Below are 18974 nucleotides of genomic sequence, written 5' to 3'. Positions count from 1 at the left end.
GTCACAAATTGTAGGGTTCCCCCCAAATTTCTGAAAGATTAAAAAAAAAAAAAACACAACCCTGCTGTCGATGGGGAAAAATCCAGATTAGGGCAGGCAACCATCTGATCTAATGAGTCATCAGTCTCCCACACACACTGCAGAACTCTGCAGTGGCAAATCTCAACACCGGAGGCCCATTATTTTTCCTTCCCTCTCACAAGGTCCACTCTAAACTGCTAATGATTAATGCACTATACCCGGTAACATCATCATCCAGAAATAATTCTCTTTACTACTAGTCTTAGATGATACGGCTGTGGGGGGTAAGGGTGAGGTATTATATAAAAGCTAAATACCAAGGTTCCAAGACAGTATTTATTTACGTACTTCATTGACACTGAAGTATATTATTTTACTGTAACAATTAAAAAGTACATTCTATACAGTTGATTAAGGACTATCTTTAAAAAGACCCTGTTTCGCTGAAAATAAGACCTAGCTGGACAATCAGCTCTAATGCGTCTTTTGGAACAAAAATTAATATAAGACCTGGTCTTATATTAATTAAATATGTACCCCTACTGGAATAAAAACCCGGTCTTATATTAATTTTTGCCACAAAAGACGCATTAGAGCAGATTGTTCAGCTAGGTCTTATTTTCGGGGAAACACGGTAGTAGATAAAAAACGAAGAAGAATCTTGTTGATTACAATCAAATACTTATTTTCATACACAGTTTATCTTCTTAGAAAAAGGCATCATGAATCTTTTTAATATTCTTAAGCTTAGTCAAAAAGTTATAGAATAGGTAGAATTCCCGTTAATGACATTACCTTCTATTTATATAGTATTAAATCATTTTGTGAAGCACTTTTGTACTCATTTTATTTAATCTGCCTACCTACCAACCCCATTAGAAAGGCTTATATGGCAGGCTACTGATGAAGCATAACTAGTTCCCCATTTTTTCTCTTGTCAACAAAACCCTAACCCGGTTCAAATTTTGATAAGCCCACCAAAGTAATTTCAGTTCCCTTGCCAATGACTGGTTTGAAAATGAGCATATAATAATGTTCAGACCATGAAGAGGTAAAGCAAAGTCTGTTGGGGAGCTCCTGGGAATGATTTCTTTGCTCTTTTAAAAGATACAGGCCATGAGCAACACTTTCTGCCCCCTTGGATGGGTCATCCGCATGGGACACGCAGCCATCTTGGGACAATGAAGGAAGCTAATCTACGCAGACAGGCCACCTTGCTAAGTAAGGACAGCAAAATAGAAAGAGGCAAGCATCTGGGTCCCTGTTGCCTTTACTGGTCCACTGAACCAACATGCAAAAGGAGAGCGTTTCAAGAATACTTTCATATATAAACATATTTCATAGTACTATTAAAAAAATGAACAGATCAAAAGGTTAAGAATAAAGGCAAACATTAAAAAAAAGAATAAAGGCAAACATAAGGTCATTACTTAAATAGTTCACAAAAATTACGGTGATGGACTACAAGGAAATGTACAGTCAAAATTGAGAATCAAAGAGTAGAGATATACACAAGATTCACAAACAGCAAACTGAGCTAATGGAATCAGGAAGTATGTACCCCTATTGGAATAAAAACTTTTGAGAACATGCACGCAGACACTCCTCCATTTCAACCTCATACCAAAACAAAGGCATTCCTGAAAAAGAAATAGCAAAGATAAAAGCAAGGGTGGACACTTAAGCTGGGAACAGAACTCAAATTGTATCAGCTACATATGCTCATGGTTTGTTGACAGGCTTGTCCATAAACTATTTTTATAGCACTTCTAGAAATAAACAATCATAGGTTCCTCTTCAAATTTTTACAAATAAAACTGTGCAAAACTCAAAGTTTTAACCAGAATAACAAAATGTTTTATTTAGTATATAAGTTCTACAGTATGAATTTATAGGCTAAGAAGCCTATGAGCAAAGGTAAAACTGTTATGTGAACAGACTCAAGTATCCCTACCTTCCAGAAGCATATGTATCATTTTCTTACCCATTCACCTCCACATAGCATAATGCTTTGCACAGCAGTAACTCAATAAAATGTTTTGAGATTTAAAATAAATAATATCAACTACTATTTGTTAATCACATATCACACTCCAGGCATTATGTTAAAAAATGGACACATCCCATTTAACCCTTAACAACAGTACTATGAGGTAGGTGTTGTTTGATTAAGAAATAGATTTTGAGCCTTAAGCAACCCACTCACGATGACACAACTATAGAGTGAAGAAGCCTGAGTTAGTCTGATTTTAACACCCAGGTATTTAGCAACAAATAATTCAAAAGACCCTATTTCAGCCAGTAGCTATAACTGTATTACCTTTTTTTTTTAACCAGGGATGCCTCTTTTCCTTTAATAATTGACTCTACGTTAGAATACAATGAATAATATGCAGACAAAAGAGAGAAGGTGAAAAAAGGTGATATAACAGATCATTCACCAACTAAACAACCAAGAATTGACTGTTCCTAGAATACTGATCTCCTAAAGAACAAAGACTTAAAGACTTAAAGAATAGTGCTGTATTTTATTAATGTCTAGCTTTATAACACAAACATAAACAATTATAATAGGAAAATTAAAATCAATGTAACTACAAAGCAAATGGGCACAGTCGGGACTAATAAGAATATTAATGAAAACGAACCCAATACAATGTTGCTACCAAGAATAGTTAGTGGAAAATTTCTGGTTAACAGACTGTCATAAATTTGGAACAATGAAGCCAGCTAAAACAGTATTTGCATATGAAATTCCTCATATTTTTCTTATTTCTTAGATAAAACTTAATAAACTGGAGTAAAATGTTATACTAAAGCTAACAGTACTAGCCCAAAAGATTTTTGACTTTTTAGAATATTTTCTTGATTTCAGATTACAAAGGAAAACTGAGTACTAACTTATATCTTAAATTACAAGTATATAAATAGCCAAGAAGACAACCAAAAGATACAAACAGTAAAGAAAGTATTTGTTACATACTTTTCCTTAAAATTTATTTTCAGAATATGCTTATAATTTAAAAAACATCTAAGGGAAAGTCTCAACACTTCAATATTATTGACTGTTACTACTTCCTCACAAACAATTTTTTTTACATAAGTGTAATCGATACTATAACTTTATATATTGCTATTCGTGAGTATCATTTTCAACTGTATAATATTCCATTAAACAGATACTATAGTTTATTTAATCTCTTTACTGGGTACCTAGATGGCTTCCCATTTTTTAAAAGCTATTTTTATTTTTTATACTTTGCTAGTATACTTTCATTCATTTTAACTTAGTGACTAGATAAAGCCAAGGTAAGGCAACCAACTAGGGATCCATAAGGATACTCTATGCTGATGTTTCACAAGAGCAACTCTTACACACACACACACACACACACACACAAACACACACACACACGCCTACCTAGAAGTAATACCATATTTCACGTAATCTAAGGTACCATCAAATGTAACATACTGCTTTATTTGATGTACTATTACAAAAAAAATGGACAAATTAAACTATGGCACTCCAGAAACTTCAGGATAAACACTAATTTCAAAACTGTTAAAATGTAAAAAAAAAAAGTATGTCCTAGAAAATAGCATACATAGAATATATGCTATTAGAACTAAATACAGTACAATAACATTTATATATAAGATCAGATTTGCCAACCTTCACGAGAATAAAGACCTAAGAAATAAGAAAACAAAAGATCTCTGAAACTTGAAATGACAGTCTCAAACTTTCTGCACATTGCAAGAGACCTTTGTGTATACAGTCTTACTGACTCAATCAACTTATGCACAATTAAAAATTAATATTTCAGGCCACTGCATATTTAAAGCAACAAATCATTAGAGAGCTACAGTCTTAAGAATAAATAGGTAGCAGACAAGAAAAAGCAGCTATAAATTGATTAATGGTCATAAGAATGACCTACAAACATCAAGGAAAGGTCAATTTGGGTTTATTATTTTGTAAGGAATATGGTAAGCAATTTGGCAATATGCAACGAGGCCCTAAAAAATGTTCAGACCCGACGAGATCGGGTGCGTTCAGGGTGGTATGGCCATAGAACATGAAGAGACGTTTTTCTAAAAATGACATACAGATGGCAAACAGACATATGAAGAAGTGCTCAACCTCACTAGCCATCAGAGAAATGCGAATAAAAACCACAATGAGATACCACCTCACCCCAGTCAAAATGGCTATCATCAATAATTCAACAAACAACATGTGCTGGTGCGGATGTGGAGAAAAGGGAACGCTTGTGCATTTTTGGTGGGATTGCAGATTGCTGCAGCCACTATGGAAAACAGTATGGAGGTATCTCAGGAATCTGAAAATGGAACTACCCTATGATCCAGTAATTCCACTCCTAGGCATCTACCCAGAGAAATCCAAAACTCCAATTCAAAAATCAGTATGCACTCCTATGTTTATTGCAGCACTATACACAATAGCCAAGACATGGAAACAACCGAAATGCCCATCGGTAGATGACTGGATTAAGAAGCTGTGGTACATTTATACAACGGAGTATTACGCAGCCATAAAGAAAAAAGAAATCTTACCATTTGCAACAACATGGATGGATCTAGAGAACATTATGTTAAGTGAAATAAGTCAGAAAGAGAAAGACAAGTACCATATGATCTCACTTATATGCGGAATCTAAAGAAAAGAATAAGTGAATGAACTAATCAGAAACAGTTCTGGGGACAAAGAGGAAAAACTGAGGATTGTTAGATGGGTGGGGGGGTGAGGATAAGGGGAAAGGCGAGGGGATTAGAAAACAGTCGGCAACCACAAAATGGCCTCAGAGCTTTTGAAAAATAATTTGGGGAACGTAATCAATAATGTTGTAAAGATTTTGTAGGGTATCTGATGGACACGTGTCCCATTTGGGAGACCACCTCAGGGATGATGTAGATGCCTGATCAATGTACTGTACACCTGAAGCTGAACAATAATGAATGCCAACTATAATTTTATATATATAATGTGATGGCTCGGTGCGGTATCAGAGGGATAGTGGAAGGGGAAATGGGGGAGGGGGGTTTACGGTGTGAGGGATATAAATGATGAACGTCTAAGTATTACCTTGTCTTGTGCACCTGAAACTAATAAAAAAAAAATGTTCAGACCCTTTGATCGGTAAATTGTACTTATATGCAAATGTATTTGACATGTGGGTAAGAATTTATTTATATATGTACTTATTTTAAAACTATATTGAAAAACTAGATCTTTAAAATCTAATGATGATAACAAAATGAAGTATTAGTTTATTTGAAGTCCCACAGTCTCCACCTTCCAAAAAGCATATTTAATAATAGTATCCAAATTTTTATGTTAAATGGTCTGCGACTCCAAGCTCACAGTGCCACGGACTATCTTTAGTAAATTTCTTCTGAGAGAATCCTTAAACTTCATGGCCTCTGAGCACTGCAATGGGTGTTTTTGGCTTTTTGACAGACTTTTCTCAGGCAAACTGCCCAGGAAGAGACTTTCCCAATTTAAAAAAAAATGTTAGTAGTCATGCATGCATATCCCCTCCAAAAGTAATCAACCTAGAAATTTTATGACTACCAAAAGAAATAAAAGCCATTGCTCAAAATACTTAGAAACTTGTCTTAAAAAATGCCTACAATTACCATATCACTCTTTTGAATGTGAATGAGAACTTTTCTTGATTCTTTGTCAAGAAAACATCATGAGCAGCCAAACTGGCCAAACGTAAGCAATGCATATACTTGAGATGGATGTACTACGTACAAGTCAGCATTGACAGGGTTGTAGTAAAAATGCTATTATATTTGTATTACAAAATGATATTTACACATTCAAATGGATCTACCCTGTCATTTATTTCATGGATGGAAGAGAAGAGAAAGAAGGTTCACAAACTATGCAAAGGCATATTAACCCAATGCTTAAAAGAAAGCATCACCATAAATAGGTTCATGTCTAACTCAAGAATCCATACAATTTCTGGAATGAAAATATGACCGAATGCATAAACTGGGGACAAGAGGAAAGGAATTCTGCCTAATATAGGTGAAAAAACACTTTACAACGTGGTTTTAAAACTATAGTCACGTTTTCAATTCAGAAAGCAAGAAATCGGTATTTCTAACAGTTTGCCTAGTATTCTATGTATAATAACAACTAAGATGTATTTAAATAAATTGGCTGTGGGGAGAGGAGAAGGATTTAATCACTGATGGAGGTTTTCAATAGTATGGTTTGCTACGGAATTAACTTCCAGTTCCTCTGGAATGCCTTCACAGTCTTCAATATTGCTCCTTCATAGCACTTGTCACTAAACCTTGAATGGAGTTTCCATTGTCTCCATTGCTAAACTGTAAGTGTCAGGAAAATTGGGACCACATCTGCTTTGTTCATTGAATATATAGTAAATTATATAGTAAAGTGCCTTGACACATAGTAGGCAATTACTACATATTGCCCAGTGACAGTACTGCCAAAGGTGTGTAGGAAATAGGCACTCGCATTCATTGAGTGAAAATTGATACAACCCCTCTGAAGTGCTCTGAATATACATTTTGGCCTAATGCCCAAACTCAATATTTTAAAACTCAGTATTGACCTGAGGCCAAAGCTGAAGCCAAATATTACCATAGTAGAATAACCTTCTGATATAAAAGAATAAAAAGTTTTGTTAAAAATGTTGTAATTTTAGTGGTTATTTTGTTTCATGTTATCAATGCTATAACACCAAATAATTCTACAAAGAATAGTAAACTCTCCTATTATTCTGCCTGGTATTATTATGTAAAATTTTACAAACATATATAATCTCAAAAAGGCTATACAACCACACACGTGGACAACTGACTTTTGACAAATATGCAAAGGCAATTCAGTGGAGAAAGTACAGTTTTTTTAACAAGTGGTGGCAGAATAAGTGTATACATGCAAAAAAGGCTACTTCAATCCATACCTTGCACCACATACAAAAATAAACTAAAAATGGATGGTATACCTAAATATAAAACCTAAAATTTTATTATAAAACTTCCTTTCTGAGCTTGGATTAGATAGATTTATTAGATATAGCACTGAAAGCACAAATCATAAAAGAACAAATTGATAAACTGTACTTCACGAAAATGCTCCACGTCACACTTCACTTCTGTTTTCTTCAAAAACATTACTAGAACAAAGACAAGTTACAGATGGCGAAAATCTTTGCAAGGCATAAATCTGATGAAGAACTTACATCTAGAAAACATAAATAACTCCCAAAACTCAATAGGAAAATAACACAATTAAAATGATGGACAAAAGATTTGAATGTATACTTCACCAAAAATACATGAATGGCAAATAACTACATGAAAAAATGCTTAACATCATTAGGAAAATGTAAGTTAAAACAATGAAATGCCACTACACATCTAGAATGGCTAAAATTTTAAAAGAGTTACTGTAGAAGAGTTGGTAAGGATGTAGAACTCTCATATGAGGATGTGATCAAACAATACGGTGAATGCTTAAATAAAAAAATGTTATTACAGTAAAAGACACATTGCCATTATTCCTCCTCACAATTCTCCCTTTGCTTCAAACACACTTATCCCATCATTCTTGCCACTTTCTAAAGCATCGCTTCTGGTACAGCAATTTCTGTCAAAAATATTATGGTTTGTCCTCATTCACCTTATTCACCAGATCTGGCACCATGTGACTTCTGGCTCTTCCCCAAAGTCAAATGACCATGAAAGGTAAATGTTTTAAATTGATTCAGGTCATCGCAGCAGCCACGACAGCGCAACTAAAGACACTCACAAAAGAGGACTTCCAGAACTGCTTCAGAAAGTGGCAAGAACATGGGATAAGTGTGTTCAAAGTGAAGGGGAGTACTTTGAGGGGGACTAATGGCAATGTGTTTTTTACTGTAATAAATTTTTTAAATATTCACTGTATTTTTTGATCACATCTCATAGCAATGTACACTGCTAGTAGTAATGTAAAATGGTATAACCACTTTGAAAAACAATTTGTGGTTTCTTATAAAGATAAACATACACCTACCATATGATCCAGGCATTCTTGGTATTTACCCATGAGAAACGAAATGTTATGTCCAAACGAAGACTTTCATATGAATGTTCCTAGCACCTTTACTTATTATAGCCAAAGTGGAAACACAATGCAACATCTATCAACAAGTGAATGGACAAACTGTGGTACATCCATACAATGAAGTAATACTCAGCAAGAAAAAGAAAATTAATCCTTGAAATGTAACAACCTGGAATAATCTCAATATAATTATGCTAAGTAAAAGGCAGACAGAAAATAAAAAACGGTTCCATTTACGTAAAATTCTAGAAAATGCAAACTAACCTGTAGTGATGGGAAACAAATCAGTGGTTGCTTAGGGACAGGCAGTGGGGAGGAATGGAAGGGAGTACAAAGAGGCACAAGGAAACTTCTCTTGGAGGAGATGGATATGTTCACTATATTGATTGTAGCAATAGTTCCTTGAATGTACACATACATTAAAACATCAAACTGTACACTTTAAATAGTGCCGTTAATTATACCTCAGTAAACTTATGTTAAAAAAGCACAAAGTACTGGCAATATGACTCTGTACAGGCATAATGCTTACATGGAATACATTATATTCACTTTTGTTTTTACTTGTCAAATAATCGTTGTAAGACTGCACGGCTTATGAGGCTGATAAGAGGACCTTAACCCTAGAAACACTGTAGGGGGAAACAGTTGAAAACAACCAGACAGGTTTTGGTCTGTTTGTTTAGAATGAATGTATGTGGCTCTTGATAAGGCTGTGTGGGCACCCTCTTGTCCTGTCAAGTTCAGCACATCCTGGGAATTTACAGTCACTTAACAGCTCAGGAGTATGTAAGCCAGACATGCTTCTGAAGAACTTACTCATCTATGTTTTCAGACCAGGGCTTAATGGCAGTATCTTGGGTGTAGATTTAAGAAAACCTTAACCCTGTCTTGAATAAACTTTTGAGCCATGAGGCACAGAAGCGTTTGTCTTCCAAGACTCAGGCTAATATTTTGGATATCAAAGTTGTGTGGTTCATTTGGAGGGTGGAGGGAGAATTGTCTGCTGTTTTATACTGCTTTAACTTGAGGGAGAAATAGTCCACAATAAAGAATTGACAGTCTGTTTATCACTGTCTATTTAGAGTTACTTAACCCACCTTCCTTATCCAACAGTATCTTTGGGTAAGGATGAGATCATACTTCACACACCCACACACACATACTGAACAATAAAGGTACTATGAATCTACATTCAAGCACTATAGATACATTAAGCTTGGACCTGAGCAAATTTCTGTATTTTAAGTATATGTTTTGGACCAAACTAAAGAGTTTGGTGGCAGTCAGCTTGCTTTGTGAATGATATATTTTTATATCTAAAACTATATATTCTATATTTTTTCCTTTCTTGAAACAAATGAAATAGAGGACACTGAAAGGATTTTACATTCAAAATAATTTGTGGATATTGTAACTCATCTCAATAAACCCCCTTACCTCCTAATTCTGCATTACCTAAGACTAGGACCTATCGATTACTGAAAACCCATTTTTACACAAGATATAGTTATTCCAATATGTAGCTTGTTACCACACTCTCAATGTTCATAGTAATTGGAAATCTGATTCCTTATATATTTGAAAGTTCTTCTATAATTGTTTTAGTACATAAAACCAGCAACTTTCTTAATTAATAACAATTGTAGCATTTTACTCTTCCAATAATATACATTCATACAAACTTCAATTGATAGAACTTCAATGTCTAAATCACACAAAGACCATTTCAAATTATATCTAGAATGTTTGCCATTACTTGAAAGTAAGATGATGATCTTGTTCTTACACTGACATTGTTACATTGATTCAATATAATGGTAACCTATGCTAGCACATGATGGTAGATCACACATAATTCAGGGATACCAGAAATGTGTAAGGCATTCAGCTATTCAGCTTCCCAAAGACTCAAGTTAAACAACAGATTTCTGCAAAATACTGAGGACAAATATGAACTTCAGTGAATCCCTAAATTGGAGAGTAATTTGGCAATACCCACCAAAATTCAAAATTTACATATCCTTTGACACAGCTCTTCCATTTTTAGGAATTTACTTTATGCGTACAAAATGTCCTATTAACAAATATTCATTATAGCACTGTTTCTTATAGCAAACGACTGGAATGTCCATTAACATGGAGGCTAGTAAAATAACTTGTGGTAGTGTGAGAGGCTGTATACTTGGTAATATTAAGATCGCAATTCTCTGAGACTCCCTGGGTTCAAATCCCAAGTCCTATTACTACTTAGGAGCTGTGTGACTGTTGGGCATTTAACCACCTATGCCTCATTTGTTAAATTGGAATAAAAATAGTTCCTATCTCAGAAGGTTGTGAGGCTTCCATGAGTTAATACAACTAAAGTATTAAGAAAAGTGCCTGAATCAGGAATAAACTCTCAATAAATGTTACATATGATGATGATGGTACATTAGTACACTCGAATACTAGACTATTATTACACAGAAGAGGCAGTTTTAACTGCATCAATGTGGAAAGATCTCCAGGATAACATCGGTAGGTAGAAAATGTGAGGTCCAGAATAACATGACAAAGTGCTACCTTCGTGAACAAATACATGGGGGGAAAAAGATGGAGAGAGGGGGAGAAAACACACATGTACGAATATATCATTTTCATTGCACTTGTACATTATCCATTCAACTTAATTAAAAATATTGTTGAGTGATTCAATGAGTGTTGAAATAAGCCAAGCAATAAAACTATGATATATACCTAAGTATATAGGTATACTTACTATGCAAAGAGTATAGTAACAAAATATTAATGGCAAATATTTATATAGCTCTTATTATGTGCCAGTTATTCTAATCATTTCTTATATTATTCACTTAATACTCACAACACTTAATGAAGTAAATACGTATGCTTATTATCGTAATTTTAAAGCCGAGAAAAATGCAATACAGAAGGAAGTAACTTCACCAAAGTCAAACTGCTAGGAAGTGGCAGAGTAGGGATTTGATCCAGAGGGGTTGATTCCAGCACTTACACCCTTAACCTCCTTGTTGTATTGTCGCTCAATACGACTCTAAAATTATTTTATTCACATGTCTCCCAACTCTTTTCAGAAAGAATTTGTACAGTTTACTATGAAGAACATATATACAATTAATTAAATTGGTAATGAAAAGGGAAAACAAAAATTATCAACATGAGAAACAAATACGGATGCTTGAAACATGCAACGAATCCAGCTCTAAAGCATCTGTCATTTTCTATTATGGCTTTGAATGATGTATTACCTTCGGACTCTTAAAAGGACCGAAGTCAAGTATTAAATAATAATCAACTTTTAATCTTGCTTCTTTACATTCTTATTTGAAGCTTTCTTAAGGAGAGTTGATCTTGCATCTAGTATTTTGTTCACCAAAACCTAAATGTGAATTTTTCCTTATACCGTTTGTCATATGATTAAGTCAGGTGACAGACCCCAAACTTGTGTAATATGTTCTATATTCTCCAAATCAAAAGCAATCCTGGAGGACTTAATGTCCACACTAAAAATAAAATGTATATTTGCAACCCTACCTGTAATATCTATCATTTCATGTACATTTTTTAATGAAAAATTCTTATTGGGTGCCCAAGAGTTATTACATATACAAAATTAAGGAGAATTTATGGAGTTATCAGGAAAATTAATCCACTTTCCCCTCAGATACCTAAGTAATTAAGACCAAAAAAAAATTCAGACAATTACCATTCCTGGCCATTTCAAATGGTATTTTTCCTTTAGTTAATTCCTTCTTTGTCCTAGCAAATCTTTTTCTAATTACAGAAACATTACATGTTGATTGTAAAAATAAGGACATGTAATATAATATAGAAAAGTGTCAGGAAGAAAGTAAAAAAATCACCCACATACCCATCCAACTACTCTGAGATAACTAGTAAACATTTTGGTGAGTATTCTTCCCTGCAATTCATTTTGTACAGACAGGCACAAACATGTAGTTTTACATGCATATGTTACTGCAAATACCCTGCCCTTTTTCTTTCTTTCATTTTCTCCTTCCAATGTGGACAATCAAAAAAGGCATATACAAAACTCACAATATTTAACTGTTTTACAAAAATGGAATCTCATTATATACATTTTTCTAAACTTTGCCTTTCTCATTTATGATACACAATGGAAACCTTTTAGGATGTATTTGGAAATCCTTTCAACTCACCGGTATGGATTTTAACTCCTACTGTTAATTGATCTAAAAAGCATTCCATAATATGCCTATGCTACAATTTATATATCAACACCCAAGTTGACAGGCAATCCCTTCGTTTTTAGATTTTTGCTACTACAAATACTGCTGGGACAACATTCATGTAAAAACTGCTTTACTAACAGGTACTTTTATTTCTAGGGAAAAGATTCCATAGAGGGGGATTGCTGGATGGAAGAATATGGATATTCAATACTAACAGATACCGTTTGATTGTTTTCTAAAACTGCTGTAACTACTTACATCCCCACTAGCATCTAATGAGGAAAGGTTTCACTGCACATCACTGCTAGCAGTAGGTTTATCACTTAATTTTTCCAAGTCAAAAAAGAATACTTTATTGTTATTATATTGACTACTAGTGAGATTACACATCTTTTCTTAAGTTTTGTTGTCTGGATTTCTCTTCTGTGAAGTTCTGGTGATATGTTTTATCCGTGTTTCGATTGTGCGAACTTTTTCTTATCAGTAATAGTTCTTACAAATGTTAACTTGTTATTTGTTATACATATTTCAAACATTTTTTTCAATCTACCGTTTGTCTTTTATTTTTGCCATTGAAAAATGCTTCATTTCTATGTAGTCTCCCATCTTCACTTTTATGACTTTTAGATTTCCCATCTTGGTTTGAAAAGCCACATCGCTACATCTACATTGCATGTATAAAGAAATTTAGGAGATTCATATTTTAAATGTTTTATTGTTTATATTTAAGCTTTTCAACATCTGAAATTGGTTTCCGCATATGCTATAGAAAGTACTGACTCAATTTTATTTTCTTCTAGCAGACAAGTTGTGTCAGTTTACTATATGTATGTACCTTTATTTCCCATTGAATTAAAATGTCACTGTGTCATGTATTCAATTCCTTTACATGCTTGAATTTACTTCTGCTTTTTAAAATTCTGCTGCACTTACATGAGCCTAAAAATATATTGTATCTATGAAATTAAAAAACTTGTTCAGTTACCCGGATAAGTCAAAACATTTTCACCTAAGATATCCAAGTAATTAAGAAGAAATCATTATGCAAATGTCCTAATGCTCCACATCAAATTAAAAAAATTTTGTTGCCCAAAAGAATGACTATTAACTATAGAAAAATCAAATATACACAAGTCATAATTATAAATTTTAAATCTTTCTTTAATCTCCTAATCTTGAGATAATTACTTTTTTGGATTAATTTCCTTCCATCTTTTCAAATATGTACATACAATCACTACTAAATATAGTTCTTTATCATGCCCTTTCCTCAATTTTGTAAGTATTTTCTAATTTAGTCTTCTCTATTTTGCTTTTAAGTAAACACTTTAAAAAATTAAACTAAGAAATACCTAAAACAGTCTGGTTGTTTTTCATTGCTCAAACACATCTGGAGCTCTTCTGCATCTTATCATGCATTACCCATTGTATTTTCAATGAAATAAGCTTAATTATTTTTCAGAAAAGAAACCAAACACGGGATGTTGTAGGTATAATTTTTTAAAAGGTTTATCACTGAAAGAACAATAGTTTCTACAGGTAGCATTAAGATTAAAAGTAAAAATGTTCTTGTAGTAAGCTAGTATATATAATATTGATACCAAAAAAATAGCAAAAAAAAAATCATAGGTTAATTCTGAAAACACCTATGAAATATCATCAATTTTTAAAAACTGACTAACTGCACTTGTGAAATTTATTAAATAGAGCTAACTATGAACAAATATAAAGGGGAGTTCCAAATAATCATTAGGTAAATTTATTCACAGTAACTAATTTTAAAGACTAGTTTAATAGTTTCTGGTAAAAATAAAGATTTATGACCATGAAAATATACATCTATTTCAGCTGTCCTTATAAATACACACACTCTATCCATCTATATTATATATGTTTACTATGTACATAATGTATACTATATATAATATTTATATAAACCAAGGTCACAATATTAAAAAAAGAGAATAGTAAAACTTAAAGTTTCTACAGAAATTAAATAGAAAACATTGCCCACAATTTATTTCACTATAATAGAGACCTTGACATTAAAGAGAATATTCAATAATCTCTTAATAAAATCTTTTTAGAACAAATGAGTAATAATTTTTTTCAGGATTAAGGTGAAACATAAACTCATGATAGCTATACTTCAATTACTGTTTAATTTACTGATATTTTCCAATACAAAACCACTAATCCTGTGATTCATCTCACTCTAAAAAGGGAAAAATTTTATTCTAGTTCATGTCCGCATTTGTTCTCTACATTCCTATGTCTACTTCACATGAAGATAAAAATAAGATATAAAAGCATTCAAAAAAAGTATGTATCACCTAAGAACAAAATCATATTATCATATATAATCAGTGTGCCACTATCACACCCAAGAAATTTAAAACTGGTTTATTATTACTTAATAAACAGTCCATATACCAAATTCAACACACAAAAAAATTTAATTAAAAGGCAAAAATTTTAAACATAAGCATAAACTCAATAGTTCCTGTTCTACAGGTCTGTGCAATTTTAATATATTTATATAATCCATTGTAGGGATAATAATTTAGAAAGAGTACAACTACCTCCTTAAATTGATTCTACATACTAATGATCCTAAGCTTTGGAAAATCTTTTTATAGAAAATACTGTCATTGCAGTTGCCAAAATAATGGGCTTTATACTGGTATTTATCAGCTCCTAATATAAATATTTTAGAATCTTTGCTAAGGTACACTTTTCTTGCTCCTCTGTTTTTTTGTAATAGCCTCAATTTCAAATTCTACTCCGTTCTTCATGCCCTACACCTGTTAACTCAATTTTATAGGATGTCTTAAGTTTCCTTTACAAAGTATGTACTAGGTCTTCTGCATTCATGATCTAACTTAATAGTACTTATGGGATAGATTTAAACATGAGGAAATTTAACCTCAGATTAAATAAACTGTCCAAGGTCAGAAAGCTTAAGTGGTAGGGCCAGAACTTGAACCCAGATCTATGATTGAGAAATCTATTCTGATGAAGTCTGTACTACATTGCTTTACATTTAAATACCACTTAGCTTTTAAATCAGGTTATCTATAGTTTAACCTTACTTGAATTCACAATACCCTTAAGAGGAAGGTTCCAAAGAATAAAACCCTAAGCTCCCACTCCAACTTAACTTAAAAGCGCATGTAACTAAAGTGGCAGAGCTGAATGACGGTCCTTTGACTTTTAGTCTAGTGCTACCTATATCACTTGGTGCCTCTACAGAGCCATTTTTCATTAAGTACAACTCACTCCCCTTCCTTTCAATATCATCCAGATATGTTGTAAACATATATGTAAACATGATATGAAAATAAGTTGGTCACCGCATTAATAAAGTCCATCTGAGGTTTATATCTATTCTATGGACCATGATTTGGATGGTTATTATTATCGATTTATATTAGAAAGCTAATACTTTGTGCAAAACCTTAGGGGAAGCTGTGATCTTCAAGAGCTTTAAAAGTAGTTTAATCTCCTGGTCCAACTGTCAAACACTCATTCAATAAACAATTTACTGAGTACTCTCAGGTACTTCAACATCCTGGTGCTGAAGACAACAGTAAAGACACTGTCCTTGAACTCCTAGGAGCTTTAGGGTTTACTAAGGAACAGCCCAGAAAAGAGTAATTAAACACAATGTCCTAAAAGTGAAAAGAGGAACAGAAAATGTTGTGTAGTAGTCTAATGGACTGAGTGGCTTTCTGCATAGGGAAAGAAAGCACTCTTGGTGGTGGTGATAATCTATACAGGCAGTAAAATATAAGACCTCAGAGTAAGCACACAAGAGATACCGGAGACCCTAACACAAAAACCCTTGTATACCATTTAATATTGGACTACAGCACAATTCCCTAATGAATGTTAACATATCTACATGGAATAGTCATAAACTAATGAAGCTAGTCTAAGAAATGGCTTCGAAGCTTCAAATTACTTGTGTGTGTGCATGCATGTGTAAATTGTATATAATGTCAAACCTTTTTTCATATTTAACTTTAATAGCAATTTAGTCACCAATTACTGCTGCTAATCTTTCAGATTTCATTAGTGGTCTAAGTTACAGCTTTCCTAAGTTCCCTAAAATTGGGGGAATTGTTAAGTAAAACTGCGGAGTCATTCAACCTCTTTCATACTGACACCCCCCCACCCCCCAAAGTATTCACTGCTTCTTAGCTGGTTTTCTCTTTCCCATTTTGGTCTCACCCAGACAAGACTGGTTTGAACCTATAAGACACTTAAGCAATTTATCTAATTTGGTGAAATGTCACTGCAGGAGGGGAAATCTTGTTAAATTGCTGTTAGTCTAGAATTCAACTTTTTGTTCCCTTTAACAAAATAAGACCGGTTTATTGTAGAGAAGTTGGAAGATACAGAAAAACAGAAATAAGTCACATCCACCACTCAAAGATGATTCCATCTTTCTCATTTTTCCAGCTGTCATTTTAATGAATTCTTCAACTACACTGGTTAGAAAACTACAAGGTTTAACCGAGAATATGACTTTTCAGAGTAAAAAATTATATTATAAAATCAAATTTGTAATTTCTGCCAGACCTTTCAATTCAAAAGAACCAAGGGACTTTCTAAGTTTGCAGTATAAATAAAAGAGTTTAAACACCAAACTGAAAAACACCCTTCCCTAAAGCACATTGTTTGGGGTCAAAACATTGGTTACTACATTGCAAACGAAATGGAAGTACAATGGGTTGGGCAAAAACCTGAGCAAAATAATTTCTGTATTTTCACAAAATACTATTCATCAAAACTTGAAGACGTCACCTGAAGTTTTACAAACGGGGAAAGCTAAGGAGGGATTCAAGCACTACTTAAACTTACCAATGGTCAAGGAATTGACTGGGAGTAGCAATTAAGTGGGACTTTAAGGAAAAAATGGCAAAAGAGGACGTCAAAGGCATAAAATATGAAGTCAGCAATATCTCGACTTAACCTCCTTTTCCTTTAAGTATACGGTCAAACACATTTGGTTTAATCATACGCATATGAGCCCAATTCGTTTCTGAAGAATTAGTTCCCTTTCAGTGAAAGCCAATCACTTTTCCATAAGCTAGCTCGGGTCTCCTTGCATATCACGGCACCGCAACACCATCTTTAAACGCCTCCCCATTCAATCGAGACTGTCGTATTAACACCTCCAGTTTTGAAGCTAGTACATCTTTATCCAAATTTCAACTATCCTCTCCATTACTGCACCATAAAATCAAAGAAAAGGCCTGCTTTCCCCTTTCCAGTCCCATCCAAAGCGTGTGGACAAGCTATGGAACGCCTGTCTCAAAGACATGAGATAAAAAGTCAGAATTACTGAGAAAGCACGTTTGGAAGCAGGCTTTACAGTGACTCCGCAGGGAGAGCGACCTCAGTGTCATTCTCTCCCAAGCCAGTCTCACCGGAGACGCCCGTGCCTCCAGGGTTTCTCTTACCTTCCCGCTCCCCCGCCCCAAGCTGAAGGTAAAGACCAGGGCCTCTGCCAAAGAATGGGCTTTGGGGATTGGGTCCTGGAGGCTATTGCAGCCCCCGAGGAACGGCTGAACCCATCCCACCACCCAGAGCCCCAAAGACTCCGAATAGGGAACCGAATGGCCACACCCAATCCCAACCCTGAGAAAAGTGGACATCTCAACCCCAAGTTGCGGGGGTGAAAACAGTGGTGGAGCGGAGGGTCTGGAGAACTGAGCTCCTAGCCGATGCAACATGACAGCGGGGAGGAACGCCGGATCAGCGGAGGCCGCCGTTCACACCTTCCCCATCTTCCTCCTCCCACCCTTCTCTTCCACCAGCCGCCGGTTACCCGTCGCCGCTCACCTGCCAGTGCGCGAGGTGCAGAAACTGTACAGATCACCGACCCACAGGCTCTGACACTGAGGGAGGGGAAGTCTTCAGCTGCAGAGGCGGGGCGGGCCCGGGCAGTCACGTGACCCCGAGCTCCGCCCCGCTGTCGCCGGCCGGGCGCGCTACATATTGAAGATCTACATTTTTCCGTAGTGTTTGAACATTAGTTTTGTGCGATTAAATTTTAAGAAAAAAAAAAAACCTCTTTATGGTGTAAAGTGCAACGTAGAAAGCGTTGAGTGGAACGGGTTAAAAAAAAAATAATAATACATTGCTAAGGAAGTGACGTTAACACCATGCTCCAGGGACCGGAAATGGCGATGAAGTTCCGACCCTCTGGCGCCCGCCGCTAAAATCCCAGGCTTGAAGGTTTGGGGCTGTCATGTGATCTCAAAAGTTGAAACGTGTTGGACGGAAGCCAAATGACCCAGCCAATTGTTAATTACGTTTGTCTTAAAAACACCTGATTTACTTGCGTTTTCCACAGACGTTTTTACTTTTAGAACACCCCACTTTATAAAAATCTTACTAGGAGACCGCAGCATTTGAAGGTCATTAGGGAGACTACCAACCGGGAAGAACAGGGTCGGAAGAGGCTGACGTGGGAGAGGTAAGGGAGGGGTGGAAAAATCCAGATTTTACCGCCAGGGCCTACCGGGCCAGCCCCACAAATAGTGTCGTAAGGGATGGGAGGAGGCAGATGACGCCAGACGGCACAGCCC

General features: G+C 34.9%; 1 protein-coding gene across 2 annotated transcripts in view; it reads right to left on the bottom strand.

The window, feature by feature from the left end:
* ATP6V1A (ATPase H+ transporting V1 subunit A) overlaps window positions 1–18974 on the bottom strand; it is a 53497-nt gene that overhangs the window by 33683 nt on the left and 840 nt on the right. The window contains exon 1 of one of the 2 annotated variants that reach the window (XM_081027845.1): window positions 18226–18495. The exons of the other annotated variant lie outside the window; for it this stretch is intronic. The gene's annotated coding sequence lies outside the window, so the exon portion shown is untranslated. Of the gene's footprint in view, window positions 1–18225; window positions 18496–18974 lie in introns of those variants that run through there. 2 annotated transcript variants of the gene reach the window in all.

Source organism: Rhinolophus hipposideros (genome assembly GCF_964194185.1).
Source record: "Rhinolophus hipposideros genome assembly, chromosome: 2".
In the NCBI taxonomy this organism is placed as follows: Eukaryota; Metazoa; Chordata; class Mammalia; order Chiroptera; family Rhinolophidae; genus Rhinolophus; species Rhinolophus hipposideros.
The sequence above is the reverse complement of the archived record's forward strand: the minus strand, read 5'-3'. Positions and strand labels throughout refer to the sequence as shown.